A 16,353-nucleotide genomic window follows, 5' to 3' on the forward strand; every position below is an offset into this window, starting at 1 on the left:
ATGACTTCCTCCCTCTTAATTAGTGTCTACTTCTGGTCAGGGGTCAAGAAGGTACAAAACTGACAGACTGGAGACAAGGAGCTCTGGAAGAGGCATGCAGATAGAACTAAGGGTGTGTACACAAAATTCATGCATCTCTGTGTCTTATTTATATGCCTCCTATAGAATCTTTATCACAGAGGAGGCATGCAGTAAGGAAGTGGACAGGATGACTTGTCCAACATGTGTTAGTGAGCTTGCGTTCTCAGCTGCTTCAGTGTCTGCCTGATACGCTCATAGACAGAATGGCCATGATGTTAGGAGGGGGTGCAAGCCTGGCTCGGCAGCTAAAGCTCCTGCTTCCTAAAGCTGGTATAAGTCTTGGAATGTCCGGCCTGTCAGCAGCAAAGATTGATGGTAAATCCTGAAAGGAGAGCAGCCAGCTACTTGATTGATTACATAAAAGCCTTTCTTTCCTGGAGAGAGCAGTGATTTGTCCTTACGGAATTGATAACTCCCTTGTTATGAATTTGTCCTGTTCACAGGACACGGGCTTCTGCCAGTCCTACAATCTGATGGATTTATAAAATACCTGATTTTCTGACATATTGCCTCTGACCAAGGGACCCACTTTATGGTAAAGGGCGTGTCACAAATGATACATGATCATGGGTTCTACTGGTCCTACTGTGTGTTGCGTCTCCTGAAAGCAATTGGCCTAATAGGACATTGCTATGCTCTAATGACCATCAAATCTTCTCAGGAACAACACCCTGATAGAGTTGGAAGGCCATCATCCAGGATACTTATATGCCTAAAACCAACAGCTGATAGATATGATCTTGTGCCCCACAGAGCTAGAATATATGAGTCTGGGAACCAAGAAATGGAAATAATATTGGCCTTTCTCCCAATGCCTCCCAGTGACTTAACTGGAGAATCTGTGCTTCCCATTCCTATGATAATTAGAGATTCTGAGCTCCATGGAAGAACCAGGGACCATAATAGGAGCCACTGAAACTAGAGTTATGACTACACCTTGATTATTTGGGTACTTCATACTAGTGGGCAAGCAGGTAGGGGAAGGACCTGAATCCTTATCAGGACCTGTTTGTTATGAGTGCTACTCTATTTATTGGGGACAAGGAGGATCTATGTCTACAAAGCTAGGGCATTCACTGGGGTGTCTCTTCGTGTTTCCATGGCCAGTAAAATTGCTGAAGGCAATGGCAGCAACAATGGCCTGATAAGGGCAAAGCAACTATGGCTCAAATGTCTCAGTCACCCCACTAGGCAAGCAATCAGCTGTGGTACTGGGTAAGGGTGAAATCTAGGATGGATGTTGGAAGAGGAAGAACATGGCTATCAAATATAGCCTGAGCACGTGTTTAAATAGCAGGCTCTCTAGTTGATTCTGCTAACCCTTGAGAATGAAATCTTCTGTATATGCATGCATGCATCTGTGCACCCGTGCATGCACACGCACATGTGCGCACACGCGTGTGCACACACACACACACACACACACACAACTGTCCCTTAAAAAGTTTGGAGAAGTTAATATCCTCAGGAAACGGTCCCCTAGTGGAGGATGGGCACCTATAGATAAATGCTCCTGCATTCTATCACTCAGGACAATTCTTTATGGGAGCGTTCTTTATGCTCCTCAGGTTCTCAAATGTCCCTACGAATCATCTTGCATAGTGTTAAGACTTAGGTTCTAGGATCAGACTAAATTTATATCCTTACATTAGTATTTGCTCGTTGGGTGTCTTTGAGCAAATTACTTAAATCTTCTAAGTTCCCGTCTTCCAATGTGTAGAATGGGGATGATAACAGTACTTAATCTGGCTAGTTGTAATACTAAGTGAAAAGGGGTTAAATGTGGTTAAATGGCTAGCACAATGGGTATTATCTGGTAAGCCCTCAGTAAATGTTAGCTATTATTATTATTACTATTTTTATTTTTAGGGGGGAGGGGCAGAGGGAAAGGGAGAAAGAGAGAGTCTTAAGCAGGCTCCACGCCCAGTGCCAAGTGGGATCTCATGACCCCTAAGATCATGACCTGATGCAAAACCAAGAGTCCCATAGGCTTAATCGATTTTTTTTTTATTAATCGATTTTTTTTTAATATCACGTACTATCATTATACATCGTTAGCTGGGTGTCTTGTTCCCTGGCCTCTCTGTTCTTGAGTTTGGCTGAGAAAGAGTTCAGAGCCAAGCTGTTCCTCAAGCAAGCATTTAATAGTGGTCAGAGCGAAAGTACACTCTCAAGCTGGGGGAGCAGGCAGACCCAGAGGTGGCAACGGCTCAGGGGTTATGGGTCCAAGCCAGGGCAGTCTCTGACTGAGGTTGCCTCCAATCATCTAAGGGACTCTTTGTACAGATGGAGAGGGGTTGATTTTGGCCCTATATGGTCCTTGTGGGAATGGTCATGGCACCCACCCCCTGCAAGGGAGCGGGGGTCAAAACCGCATTGTAAATGTATTATAATGAAGCTATGGGTTATTTTAGGGCAGCATTATAGGGAAAAGCGCTCACAAATTCCCCCGGGCTTCTTCTTGGCTGCGATCTGAGGGCGTTGGTGGTTTCTGTCTTTCTCATGGTCAGAATCCCATTCCCCGCTCATATCTAGCTGACTGTGTACTCTATATCATCATTTACATATTATTGTTATCATTGGTCAACTCTTTCTATCTCTGTCATAAAGAATAACTTCAATAATATTTCCAAGCTAGGTAGTTCATTGATAGATGTGTGGCTCCAGGTGCACTGAACAGAAAAACGAGTTAATTCAATTTTTATTGAACATTCATTTAGGAAATAGTGATTGAGCACTTAGGAATTATACATGCTGCTGGGCATTGTGGACATGTCCCCGAGGAAGACAGACAAGGATTCTTGCCCTCACAAAGCTCACAGTCGTGGGGTGGAGTTACCTACACAGGTAATTACAAGGTGATTAGTGTTAACGATAAGAGGATTAGCTCTAGGATGTGTTGGGAGCTATGGGCTATGCTAATGAGACTATGGTTATAGATTCAGTTCCCCTGGAGGATGATTGACTCCCAAGGCTACAGGGTTTGCTCTGCTCTCTCTCAAACGGAGGGAGGATCAAGGAGCCTGGGCCACTGCGGACACTAGCCCTCACTCGCCTTCTTTCTCCACACGAATAATTTGTGTGACACAAAATTCTACATGAAGAATTCGCTTGTGTAATGAGAAAGATGGACTATTTTACTTGTTTAGCACCTAGTTTGAGAATCCCTTTTGGGACAAAGTTATTTTTTTTTTTTTTTTTTTTGTAATAAGTAATTTGTTAAGCCTCTTACAAGATTAATCTTAAAATGCTTTCTATGGAGCATTGGTCTTTTTACCATTTGGTTCCTTTTACTTCTTAGAGCGGTGCTAATAGAAATATAATGTACATGACATATGCAATTTAAAATTTCCTGCTCGTTACGTTAAAAAGGTAAAATGGAAAAGGTGAAATTAATTTTAATAAGGTTTCATTTAACCCAATATAGATGAAAGATTATCATTTCAACATGTAATCAATATTGTTAAAGAACAAAAATTCAACTTAGCAAATTTGAAGATCTAATTGGCTTTATTAAGACATTCATGAATCAGGCAGCATCCCATCTAGCAACTAGAAGGGACTTATACAAAATGAAAGGTTTTTATAGGAAGCAGGGTGGGGCAAGGGAATTATTAGCAAAAGAAAAGAAAGGATCTGTTCAGACAAAGTCACCTTCCCTTAGGGGGAAGAGCAGGGAGTCTTATTAGGTGGACTACTTCATTTTTCTTTGAGGGATGGAGAGGACCCATTGGACAGATTCATTCATTGGTGCTGACCAGAAAATTCCTGACTGACAAGTTCAGACTATATTTCTTGGGGAGGTTGAAACTGCAATTAGGTTAGGTATTAAGCCCCAGTTTGTTGACTTGGCCTGGCATAAGTGACTCCATCTTGGGCCTGTGCTTGCTTTGCTTTGCCTTTTTTTTTTTTTTTGCTTTCTTTTTTAATAAAATAATTATTAATGAGATATTTTGTTATTATTTTTACATAAAGTCTTGAAAATCCAGTGTGACTTTTTACACTTTCAGTGCATCTCAATTCCAATTAGCCACATTTCAGGTAGCACATGGCTACTGTATTACAGCAGTTTTAGAGCATTTTAATTAATTCCGGTTGGTACATTTGGAGGCAAACGGAGTTGAAAGTGCTAGAGAAAATCTATGAGCACAGATCAAAGCTGCCTGGAGGAAGGAGAGAGAAAACAGGATCCTCAGGGTGGTCTGGCTGAGAAGGGACTGTGGGAACAACATAGATATCTCACTGGAATGAATTAGTTACAAACAAAGTATCTAATTTGTAATTCCACACACCAAAGGTAAACATTATTCTTGTGAAGTTTTGCTCTTATTGCCTCTGTATTTTCTGGGCACAGATTTTGACCACCCAACAACAGAAAGTACATTATTTTAAAACAAGTTAAACTTACATTCCTGTCTAAAAGCAATTGCTTTCTATTTTCAAATGGATTTCATAGAAATGGTCCTCATAGATACAAAGAACTTTGAATTTTGAATATGCCTTGAGCCAGGGCACTCCATTGTATAACTCCAGGGCCTCCCACGTTGCTGTCTTAGGAAACAATATTGCAGCAGGGATTAGAAGGCTGCTCTGCATTTTTGGAATAAAACAGTTGTTACTTAGCAAAACCTAGTGCCGGACAAATCAGTCTTGTACCTATTTCAAGGGGAGAACTATTCAAAGGAAGTCTTTATCAACAAATTTCTCCCAAGATGCTTTATGGAAATGGTAAGTTTTGATTCATGATACAATTGAGTAAGTAACAGTTTATAGGTAGTATCAAAGCTTTGATTTGGCTATAAAATCTATTATAGTTTGTTATTTTACATTTTTTTTACTGCCTTCTGTAATAATTAAGTTGAAAGGTTATATTAGGCTAGACTGATTTGTGGAACTCACACTAATATTTGGCTAATTGTAATTGTGGTTAGAGGCAATTTGCTCTATTTAATACTAGAAAGTAGGTAAACATCTCAAATCAGCATGCAAAATGCATTCTGAAGGTCGGCCAAGAAACTAATAGTATAATATATAGGTATATTTAATATTATAATATATAAAATAGTACCAATATTTAATTGACATAAAAACTTCTTTCTAAATACACTGTATTTTTGCATTTCAAAGAAACAAAGAATCAAAGAACCAGGGGGATCTTTGTTCTATTCTATGCCATTTCAATTTATAACTAATATTGGACCAATGCATGACAGATAGGTGTTTGCTTATTTTTATTTTCTCTGTACTCTAGAGAAGAAGTTTCTACAGTTAAATAAATATAATTAAATGAGTCTGAAGAGGTATGTGACATGGCTATTTTCTTTAAATTTTTTAAGGTATTATATATGAGGTTTAAAGAAATGATTATTTCTTTCCGCTTAAGAGACTTAATCTTAGGAAAAAAACTGAGGGTTCCTGGAGGGGAGGAGGTGGGGGGATGCGGTAATGGGTGATGGACATTGGGGAGGGTAGTTGTAATGAGCACTGTGTATTATATAAGACTGATGAATCACAGCCCTATACCCCTGAAACAAATAATACATTATATATTAATTAATTGAATTTAAATTAAAAATAATAATAATAAAAAATAAAAAAAATGTAATACCCATGAGCCCATACTGATATAAATAATTAACTGAATAAATGGATAAATGGTGGAGCAGGGACAGCTCTTTCTTACAGTAAAAACAAAACAAAACAAAACAAAACAAAAAAACTTCTTTCGACTTAAAAGCTAAAGCCCTTAAAATGAAATTTTATAATCAGTAAAGCAGTCCAAAAAATATAATGATAAATTTAAAACCCTAGAAAAATATTAGCTCCCTTTTTTAATGTCACGTGTTAATAATGACTGAGGCCTCATTATTTTCCTTTATTGCACTGAAAGCATCATGATGCATTTCTCCAAAGATGTCTGCTTAAGATATTCATATGCATTCTTGTTATACAGAACAAGAGTGAAATACCACAGTGAGGTTTAATGTGATGATGGCTTTTCTCAGTGACTTGAATTAGTCTTAAAAATGAGAGTTTGTCTTTTCTTATCAGAAATTTGTTACCAGGAATTGTTTCTCCTTTGAATCAAGTCTATTATACATATGGTTGCCAATCTGATTACACCATATCATAAAAATTTAGTATTCTTCGATGGGAGTTGTTACTGGGTTATTGTTCATTTTGAAGGTATAATCAAGTCCATAAATTGCTAACATGACTATTGAATTTAAAGCAACTATTTGAAGTCTCTTTTTTTAGTAACCCTTTTAGCAACTCCTCCCCTCCTTCTGAAGTTCTTTTAATCAATTTTCATCACAACCAAATGTGACCATGATTCTGCTGCCTTTAGTTTTATTTCATCGCAATAATTTTTCATGAAATAAATTTTTATTTCGTATCTACTTCTATGTATATATTTCTGTTTTCCTGCTTATACCATATATGATTATTTTAATGTCATTTAGGTCTTAGCAATATAAATTCTTTTATAAATAAAACCGCTAGCTTTCATTCATTTGGACATTCAGTATTATCTGCAATAGAACTAATATGGAAAGAGAAATTTAGTTAGACAGTTTCTTGTAACAACAGCCACAAAAAAAAAAAAAAAAAAAAGCTGGGGACCAACATAACTTGGAGAAAAATTGTAGCATTTTGGTTTAATTCATTTGGCATGCTATGATATTGAAGATTTGTTCTTCCTTGCTTTTGTTCCCCTAATTTTTGTCTTCAGTTTCCTAAAGATAATGGAATAAAAAATGAGAAAACAGGAGAAGTTTCATTTGAATGTATGACAACATATAAAGCTGAGGGACTGGGGAATGACCATTCCTAGCATCAGGATGTACTCAAACATTATACAGAAGCTCTATTTCCAAGGGCATGCTGCTGAACATAACCTCCTGAAGAATATCTGATTCTGGAGAGATCTAGTGCACATCTCTTTAACAGATAATACTTAAATGTTCTTTTTTTTTTAAAGATTTTTATTTATTTGAAGAAGAAAGAGAGAGCACAAGCAGGGGGAGCAGCAGGGAGGAGAGGGAGAAACAGACTCCCCGCTGAGCAGGGAACCCAGTGTGAGTCTCGATTCCAGGACCCTGAAATCATGACCTGAGCCGAAGGCAGATGCTCAACCAACTGAACCACCCAGTCACCCTACTTAAATGTTCTCAAAGGCCATTGTTTTTTTTTTTTTTTTTGGTTTTGTTTTGTTGTTGTTGTTGTTTTTAGTGGTATCTCTGTCTTACATGAAAGGCATTCTTGATAGGAGCTTCGAGAATACCACGAGTTGTACACGAGCTGCATCTTCTCGTTAAAATGGGGGACAATATCCACCAATCCTTATCCATTATTAGTACTATTGGCTCTGACACATCATACAGTGTTAATACTCCTTTGAAGCCAGTGCATTGCTGCTGTATTGTCAGTTATTGGAAAGTGTAAAAGTGACATATTACATTGCCAAACTTGGTCTTTTACTACCTGTTGGGAATTGACATGTGGCATGCTCCAATACTCCACTTCTTATCAAACATAACATCAGAGGTTTTCATTGCTTTGCACACATATGCAAGGGAAGAGGATAGGGTATTTGGACATTCTAAGTAGCCAATTCAGTTTTATATTGAATTAGCTGCGTTAAACCAGATAATCCCTCTGAAACACATTCAGTTAAATAAGAGAGACAGCAATAATGAAAAGATTCATCCTTGTTTCCAATCTAAGCATCCTGCTGGGATAAGAGTTTTGTAGCAACACGGTCTGACAGCTGGTTAGTTAATAAGCTTTCAGCACCAAAGTCATTATAAATAAGCTGAATTGGACTTGTGGTTTTGAAATAACGCTTATCATTAGCTATGCATATCTGTTAACTTTTATGTGAAACTACATACACACATATGTGTATCGTACAGTGCACATGTATAAGTGTTAAATGCTTTTGGTACAAGGTTTGAGTTCTTTAAAAATATATGTTTTTTTTTATTCTGTGAGCTAAGTAATTGTTAGCATGACACATCTTGAAAACATTGCTTAAATTAAATCTCACTCCTCTGTCTGTGTGCTAAAGCTGTAAGTACTGATGATCTTTGATCAAGTTGTTAGGGACAGTGTAGTGAAATGAATACTACTGGAAATCCAGAGATTTGAATTTGAATGAAGTCTCTGCCATTGGCATGCTCTTTACCTGTGAGAAGTAGCATCCTCTTAAAGATCCCTCACCATTCCTCTCTTTGCCAAATAGATGAACAATTAATTCCCTGTTTTGGGCCACTGCAATTCTTATGAATCACATCTGTTGACTTCTATGAGAGCAGAAATCACAGTGCTTTGTAGTTTTTGTGCTTTCTCTCTCTATTCCTTACTTAGCTAGGAGCTCTAGGAAGGCAGTGACCATATCATGTATTTATTCTCCCTGCTTAATACAGTGCTTGCTTTATGGTGGTGTTCAACGACTATGTGCTAAATGAACAGATTTGTATGTAAGGAAGTTGGAATGGGGTACCTTTAATGGCTCTTAATGCTTCTGTTTATAACTTGATATGTAGTTGGCACAGTTCTTGATACAACTGGTCTGTAACACATGTAGTTGAGTGAATGATTACCAAAGCTATTATTGAATTATTTCAGATTACAAATTCCTGAATTGACTGGGTTTGTCATGGACATCTGAAGTGCATTATTCATCGGTTTGTGACTTAATAAGAATAACTGGAATATTTTATAGTCATTCAGTCACATTCTGAACCTCAACGATGGAAGAAATTATTTTTACGGCTGTTCATGAAACAGTACAATCTGAAGGTTATTTTGCCATACCTATAAAAATGTATTTCTGATTCTTAATCTTATTAGATTAGTGAACACATTAGTTACTGATGTTGCTGAAATGGGCAGCAATGCCATAGTTCTACATTTTCTTGAAACCTCCCACCAAGACATACATGCACAATGTAATTCTGGATGTTTGACATATATAAAGGCATGAAAATTTCAAGGTAATGATATTTAATATACAAATGTGATTTTGAGAGTTGAATCAAAGGACTACTTTACTCCTTTCTTTTCATGTGTATGTAGGGAATCTTGGAAGAGAGTCAGCAGTTTGGGGATTGAACTCAGCTCTGGGATTATTTCATTTTTCTCTTGTGCTTAATTACTAGGCTAGGCTTGAGACTACTTGTCAGAGAAAATGTCCCAGACATATTTTATGCTGACATTCATGTGATTCTTTATTTAAATATTTATATATTTTTAATTTTTATTGTCTTCTTAAAAGTTTGAATGTTACTTATGACTATATAAAATATCCCTATAGTTAAAAATTCAAAAGTTGCAAAAGCATATGTAATGAAAAGTTGATCACACACCACATGTCTCATTCACTTAGTTCCCTCTCCTGGGGCAACCAATCTTACCAGTATCTTAATATATTTCCAGCAATATTATGCATAAGAAGTATACACACACACTTATATTTTTTCCTTTATGAAACTTAAGGTGGTAGGATAATCTGTAATTTTCTGCATCTGGCTTTTTTCATCTAATGGTATCTTACAGGTTCTTAGTTGGAAAATTAGGTTCAGCCAAAACAGGGGCTCAGGCTATATAAAACATGTAACTTATTTTTTTGGTCTATTCATGTATATTTATTTATTTATTTATTTTAGTTTTATATATTTTTTCACTTATAAACAATGGAAATTTATTTCTCACAGTTCAGGAGACCAGAAGCCCAAGATCAGGGTGTTAGCGTGGTGGGGTAAGGGTCCTCTTGAGGTCACAGACTTGTTGTGATATCTTCACATGGTAAAGAGTTATTTACTTATTTTTCATATCTGTCATTCTTATGTTTATATTTTTTCATGTGTATTTATATTATGCACAATTTTCATTCATTTAATAATGACAAGTTTGGTAGAACCAACTAACTGTTCCTTTCAAACTGGTTGTGGGGGAAGGGAGGAAAGGACAAGTATTTGAGGGCATAAGTTTAAACTTTGGGCTTCAAACAAAAATTTTTATGCAGAAGAGAGGGACTACGGTGTGGACAGAGGTGAGGAAACTGTGACATAAACAGAATCATTGAAATAAATGGGCCCCGGGGTGCCTGGGTGGCTCAGTGATTAACCGTCTGCCTTCAGCTCAGGTCATGATCCCAGGGTCCTGGGATCAAGCCCCACATTGGGCTCCCTGCTCCATGGGAAGCCTGCTTCTCCCTCTCCCACTCCCCCTGCTTGTGTTCCCTCTCTCACTGTGTCTCTCTCTGTCAAATAAATAAAATCTTAAGAAAAAAAGAAAGAAAGAAATGGGCTCTTAATTATTGTCCTCAAATCATTAAAAGTCTGTTATATAAAAAGGAATTAAGCTCCTGTGGCTCTGGAAGGCAGTACTGGACCTAAATTGAGATCTACAATACATCATTTCTCATTCCCCTGACTTGAAACATAGTTGCTTTTCAAAATGAAATGGGACGTCTCATGCAATGCACAGCAGAGACTGGAAAGGCCTTTTTCTGGGATGTTTTTATGCAAGGAATCCCTGAACTGTAGACGTGAACTAGAAAACCCCTTGGGGTTCCCAACCCTGACATACAGTCTTCCAGAGCAGCGCTCCTGACAGAGCCACACCTTGGGGGCTGCTCGGTGGCTAAGACGGCTCTTCTCCGTCATGCAGCTCCCTATAGAAGGAGCAATACCCACAGATCAGCCATGCCAACAGCAGCTCATGATTGTAGGCAGAGGTAATGGTTACAGATCTCTTACCTACCAACAGATAAGTGTAATAGAAATAAAGGGGATTTCTTTTGTGTTAAAAATAATAGAAAAATGTAAGAAACATTTCAGACTTAAACAGCACTATTTCTGTGCTGAAAGAAACAGTCCACATGGACATAATTTTCCCTGTTAAGAGCACTTGGTTGTATATGTCAATCTTCATGGGTATGCAGTGAGTAGTAGAACAGGGCTGGCTCGTTTCCTGATCCATTCTTAAGTTATAAAATCCTGTAATTCTCAGTTTCCAGCAAGCTTCTTGAGAGCAGAGTTGATGTCTAATACATCTGGAAGTTCTGTAGTATCTTATCACAGTGTTGCTCAAATAAATATTTGTTGAATATATCAATAAATCACAAGCTCAGTCAAGGCTAATTTCTTCACCATCTTACACGGATGTTTATAATGTCCATTATTGGTAGGAGTGCACCCTTAATAGTATTTCTCCTTCTGAGCCTTCATTCATCCTGCTTCACCAGCCCACACTATGTCCTTTTCATCAGTTTTTCTCCATGTTCTACAGTCCTTCACATTTGTGGTCTACTTTTTTATACCTCATTATCTCTTTCTGTTCCCCCTTCTCTGTCTTTAGATACCTAATATTTAATACCATATAGTTTATACTGAATTATTACAGTCTTTTATTATTCATTATGTATAATAGGTATTCTATATATATATGGTATATATGATATGTATACAATACATTGTGTACACACACACACACACACACACTTTGCACTTTTTGCGTACCTACAAAGAGTTCCCATATATCTCCCCCATAGTTTCCCCTATTATTAACAGCTCGTTTTAACTTTTTTTTTTTTTTTTAGATCTTATTTATTTATTCATGAGAGACAGAGAGAGAGAGAGAGGCAGAGAGAGAAGCAGACTCCCAAGGAGCAGGGAGCCCGATGCGGGACTCGATCCCAGGACGCTGGGATCATGACCTGAGCCGAAGGCAGACGCTTAACCATCTGAGCCACCCAGGTGCCCAACAGCTCGTTTTAGAGAGGTATATTTATTACAATTGATGAGCCAATATGGATACATTATCATTAAGTAACAACCATAGCTTGCATTAGGGTTCACTCTTGGTATCCATGGACTGGGACAAATGTGTAATGACATGTCATGTATCCACCATTACAGTATCATACAGAATAGTTTCACTGCCCTAAAAAATCCCCTGTGCTCCACCTATTCATCCCTCCTTCCCCCTCTCATGAACCTCTGGCTTTTTCCAGAATGTCATATAGTTAGACTCATACTAGTATGTGGCCTTTTCAGATTGGCCTCTTTCACTTAGTAACATGCTTAATTTGAGGTTCCTCCTTAAATGTATTTTCATGGCTTGATAGCTCATTTCTTTTTACTGCTGGTAATATTCTGGTGTATGGATCTACCACATTTTGTTTATCCATTCACCCATTGAAGGCCATTTCTGTTTTTTACTAAACTAAAGAGTATTTTTTTCCTTTGTGCGATGTTTAAAAGATTAATTAAATACAGGGGCAAAATCTATAGCTCGTATATTTATTACTTCCAGAAACAAAAGACTTTAGAAAATATGCTTCCTAGTGAACCATTTAATTAAAATCTCTTTGACTCTGAGATCAATATCTATATTTTATTAATATATGACAATATTTAGATTTTAAAAATAAACATGCATTTTGATAGGAATTGCATTGAATGTGTAGATCACTTTGGGTAATATAGACATTTTAATACTATTCATTCTTCTAATCCATGAGCATGGAATGTCTTTCCATTTCTTTGTGTCATCTTCAATTTCTTTCATCAGTGTTTTACAGTTTTCAGAGTATAGGTCTTTCACCTCTTTGGTAAGGTTTATTCCTAGGTATCTTTAGTTTTTGGTGCAATTGTAAATGGGGTTGATTTTTTGATTTTTCTTTCTGTTGCTTCGTTATTGGTATATGGAAATGCAGCAGATTTCCATACATTGATTCTGTATCTTGCCGGCAGAAGGAAGGAAATAATAAAGCTTAGAGCAGAAATAGGGGCACCTGGGTGGCTCAGTCAGTTAAGCATCTGACTCTTGATATCAGCTCAGGTCATAATCTCAGGGTTGTGGGATTGAGCCCCACATGGGGCTCTGTGCTCAGTGCAGTCTGCTTATCCCTCTCCCTCTGCTCCTCCTCCTATTTGCACTTTCTCTCTCTGTCTCAAATAAATACATACATACATACATAAAATCCTATAATTGAAAAAATAATAAAATTGTTAAACCCCTAGCCATACTTATCAAAAAGAAAAGAGAAAGGACCCAAATAAATAAAATCACAAATGAGAGAGGAGAAATACTAACCAACACCACAGAAATACAAATAATTATAAGAGAATATTACAAAAAACTATATACCAACAAGTTGGACAACCTGGAAGAAATGGATGGATCCCTAGAAACATACAAACTACCAAAACTGGAACAGGAAGAAATAGAAAACTTGAACAGACCAATAGCCAGGAAAGAAATTAAATCAGTAACCAAAAAAATCCCATGTTGTGTCTCAGCAACCTGTGGAGAATCCCCTGTGGGAAGGAACCGAGGCCCCCACCAACGGCAAGCACCAAGTTATGAATAGGTATGATGTGTTTGAATGAACCATTTTGGAATTAGATTTGCCTGACACCCCACCCCCCCAGCTCCCGCCAAGCTTTTAGTTGACTGCAGCCCGAGTCAGCATCACACCTCCAACCTCATGGGTGATCCCAAGCCAGGACCACCCAGCTAAGCCACTTCTGAATTCATGACCTACCGTAACTGTGAGACATACACATTCACTGTTGTTTTGAACCACTAAATTTTGTGGTGACTTGTTATGCAGATTAACCGATGGAGAAGGAATGTGTCAGATTGCTTTTGGTTTCAAATAACATAAGATACAACTAAAAGCATCTTAAACCATGAGGAGTTTGTTGCAGTATTTAATATGTCCAGAGGTAGGGCAGCAAGGGCTGGTCAGTCCTGGGGCACAGTCAAGCACCCAGGGGCTCACCACTTTCTGCTCTGCCCTCCTTACCATGTCAGTGATATCTCCTCACAGAACCACAGACCTGTAGCTGGCGTCAGCCATCACCTGGATGAGAGACGCACTTTTTTCTGTGTGTCTTTTTACAGATCAGGGAAATCTTTCCCTCACACTTGGTGGCCAGAACTGGTTAAAAAATTGCCCTTAAGTCAATATCTGGCAAATGAGATGGAGAAAGCAGGAGATACCTAGATTTCTGGCTTAAGCAACTGGATGGAAGTCAGTTTCTTTTTTTTTTTCTTTTTTCTTTTGGTGGCGATGTGAGGGAACCTGAAGAAACTCAACATCTCAGAGCTGGGTACGAGAGGAGCCAATGAAGGAATGCAGGAGGTAGGAGGGAAGGCAGAAAGTGGCATTCTAGAAGCCACAAAGCCAGAGGAAGGGAGTGGTTAATTGTGTCCTATTTGCTAAAAGGTCGAAGAAAACAAGACCCAAAAGCAACCTTTGGATTTAGCAGTTTCCATGGAGTGGTGAGGAAGGAGGCAGATTTATAAGAGGTTGGAGAACACATAGGACAGGAGCAAGTAGAGAGCATGCAAATACAACTCCTTAGAGAAGCTTTGCCGTGAAAGAGTGAGGGAATGTAGGATCAAGGAGATGGAGGATAAAGTCAGAAGACTAGAGCACATCTATATGCTAATAGGAACTTTCTCTTATAGAAAAAGAATGATTGATGATATAGAAGAAAAGGACAGCTGAAGGTGTAACATCTCTGAGAACGACACACACACTCACACACACACACTCATACGTAATTTTAAGTTTAATTATTATAGCACAAGTAGAATATTCATTGTTTGGGGAGAGTAATTTAAGTAGTATGCTGGATCTATTAACTATTTTTTGGTGAGGAAATTTTGCAAAAATAGTTAAGAATCCAGACTCCTAGAGACAGATTGTTAGGGTTGAAATCAGCTGTGTGACCTTTAGGAATTTACTTAAACTCTCTGTGCTCCACTTCCCTAATTTATAAGATGGAGACAGTAGTAAGAGTACCCATTTCATAGGGTGGTCTTCGAGGTGACCTGAGTTAATATATGTAAAGCATTTAGAGCAGTGCCCGCTACATGGTAGATGCTCTATGTGCCAGGCACCTACCCGGTGAGATTTGCTGGGTTTGGTTCTGCTAAGTCACCTCGGATAAAGGTGCTGTCTTTAGGAAAAAATATTGATTTAAATTATATTATTATTTCTACATGCTTTTTCTGTAGAAATTTATAAAAAGTGTCATATATTGAGATTCAGTCTCAAGTGAGAAAGTGAAATTTACTATTTTGAAAGACAGTTATTAGTAAGAAACGACTGGTTAGTATTTGATATTTGTTATTTTCTGCTTGTGGGAACCCTCACCTTGAAATATAAAAATTTGAAAAACGTGGTAATTAGACATTCATCAGAAAGCATCCAAAGAATATTTGGGGGAGGTAGTCAAGGTGCCAAATTAAAGAGTGTAGTATGAAATGGAAGGCGCATATACAAATCCCATGCTCCGTGCACAGCACTTTCTTCCTCTCTTGCTCCATTGAATGTTAATTCCCACCCAAGACTGTCTACTTGTTTGCAGGAGTCTGCAAAGATAGAACATTTATAGGAATTAATGCTCTGTGGGTATACAAGACATAGACCCTGAAGAACTGAAAAAGCATGAATAAATGTATTCCAATTACAGGCTAATGCAGGTAATGGGTTTATAGTACTTAGAGGTCTGGATCTGTTCTCTGACAGCCTGCAGACATTAGGAGCCCCTCATGGCTCGCCTGCAATGCAGGCATTATGGAGTGATTTTTACTTTACTGCCTTTTCCATCAGATCATCCCCTTTCTTTCACACACAAGGTTAATTCACTTCTTGATCACATTATTTCCTCGCTGCTCTTTGACAATATAAAAATTCTGAGTGGACAGCTCAATCCCTCTTCCATCTCAGATTTGATTGTTATGGTATTGCTCGGCATCCCTCAGAGGCCTCCAGCAGGCTTTGCTGCACTTTATGACACTTAAATGGCTCAGTTACAATTTCTCCATCTATTCACGAAATGCTGTTAATAACTCATTTCCAAAGAGGCCCTTCTTTATGTCTTGGCATTAAAGGAATTTTTATTAGGTGCCAGGATAGGTAACACACAGCCCCAGTAACCAAAGAGTTAATTAATCTGTTGAAATTTATTGCCTTTTATACTGCACTCAGTGTGACAGTCCCTAAGAGAAACACATACTATATTTACAACCCGGGTTGAAATATTCAGTAATATAGTCTGCATACTGACCTACTCCATCAGTGTATGCCTTCTGCTGGAACATCCATTAATCACAGAAGATGAATTTGTGTAATCTGTCTTCTTTCTTATTCTGAGATTCCAATAAATATTGAAATAATAATTTATTGATTACCTTGCAATATAAATGTGTAGTAAAGTCACCCGAGACATTTGCATGGTAATG

General features: G+C 37.9%; 1 long non-coding RNA gene across 3 annotated transcripts in view; it reads left to right on the plus strand.

Moving 5' to 3' along the window:
- Positions 1-4,736: 4,736 nt before the first annotated feature.
- The window catches only part of LOC116645054, a 266,603-nt gene continuing 254,986 nt past the window's right edge, over positions 4,737-16,353 (plus strand). For 2 of the 3 annotated variants that reach the window (XR_004301885.1, XR_004301883.1), the window contains exon 1: positions 4,741-4,809. This is a non-coding gene — a long non-coding RNA (uncharacterized LOC116645054). Of the gene's footprint in view, positions 4,810-16,353 lie in introns of all 3 variants that reach the window. The other variant, XR_004301886.1, reaches the window with a different exon arrangement.

Source organism: Phoca vitulina, unplaced genomic scaffold (genome assembly GCF_004348235.1).
Source record: "Phoca vitulina isolate PV1807 unplaced genomic scaffold, GSC_HSeal_1.0 scaffold31, whole genome shotgun sequence".
NCBI classification, from domain to species: Eukaryota; Metazoa; Chordata; class Mammalia; order Carnivora; family Phocidae; genus Phoca; species Phoca vitulina.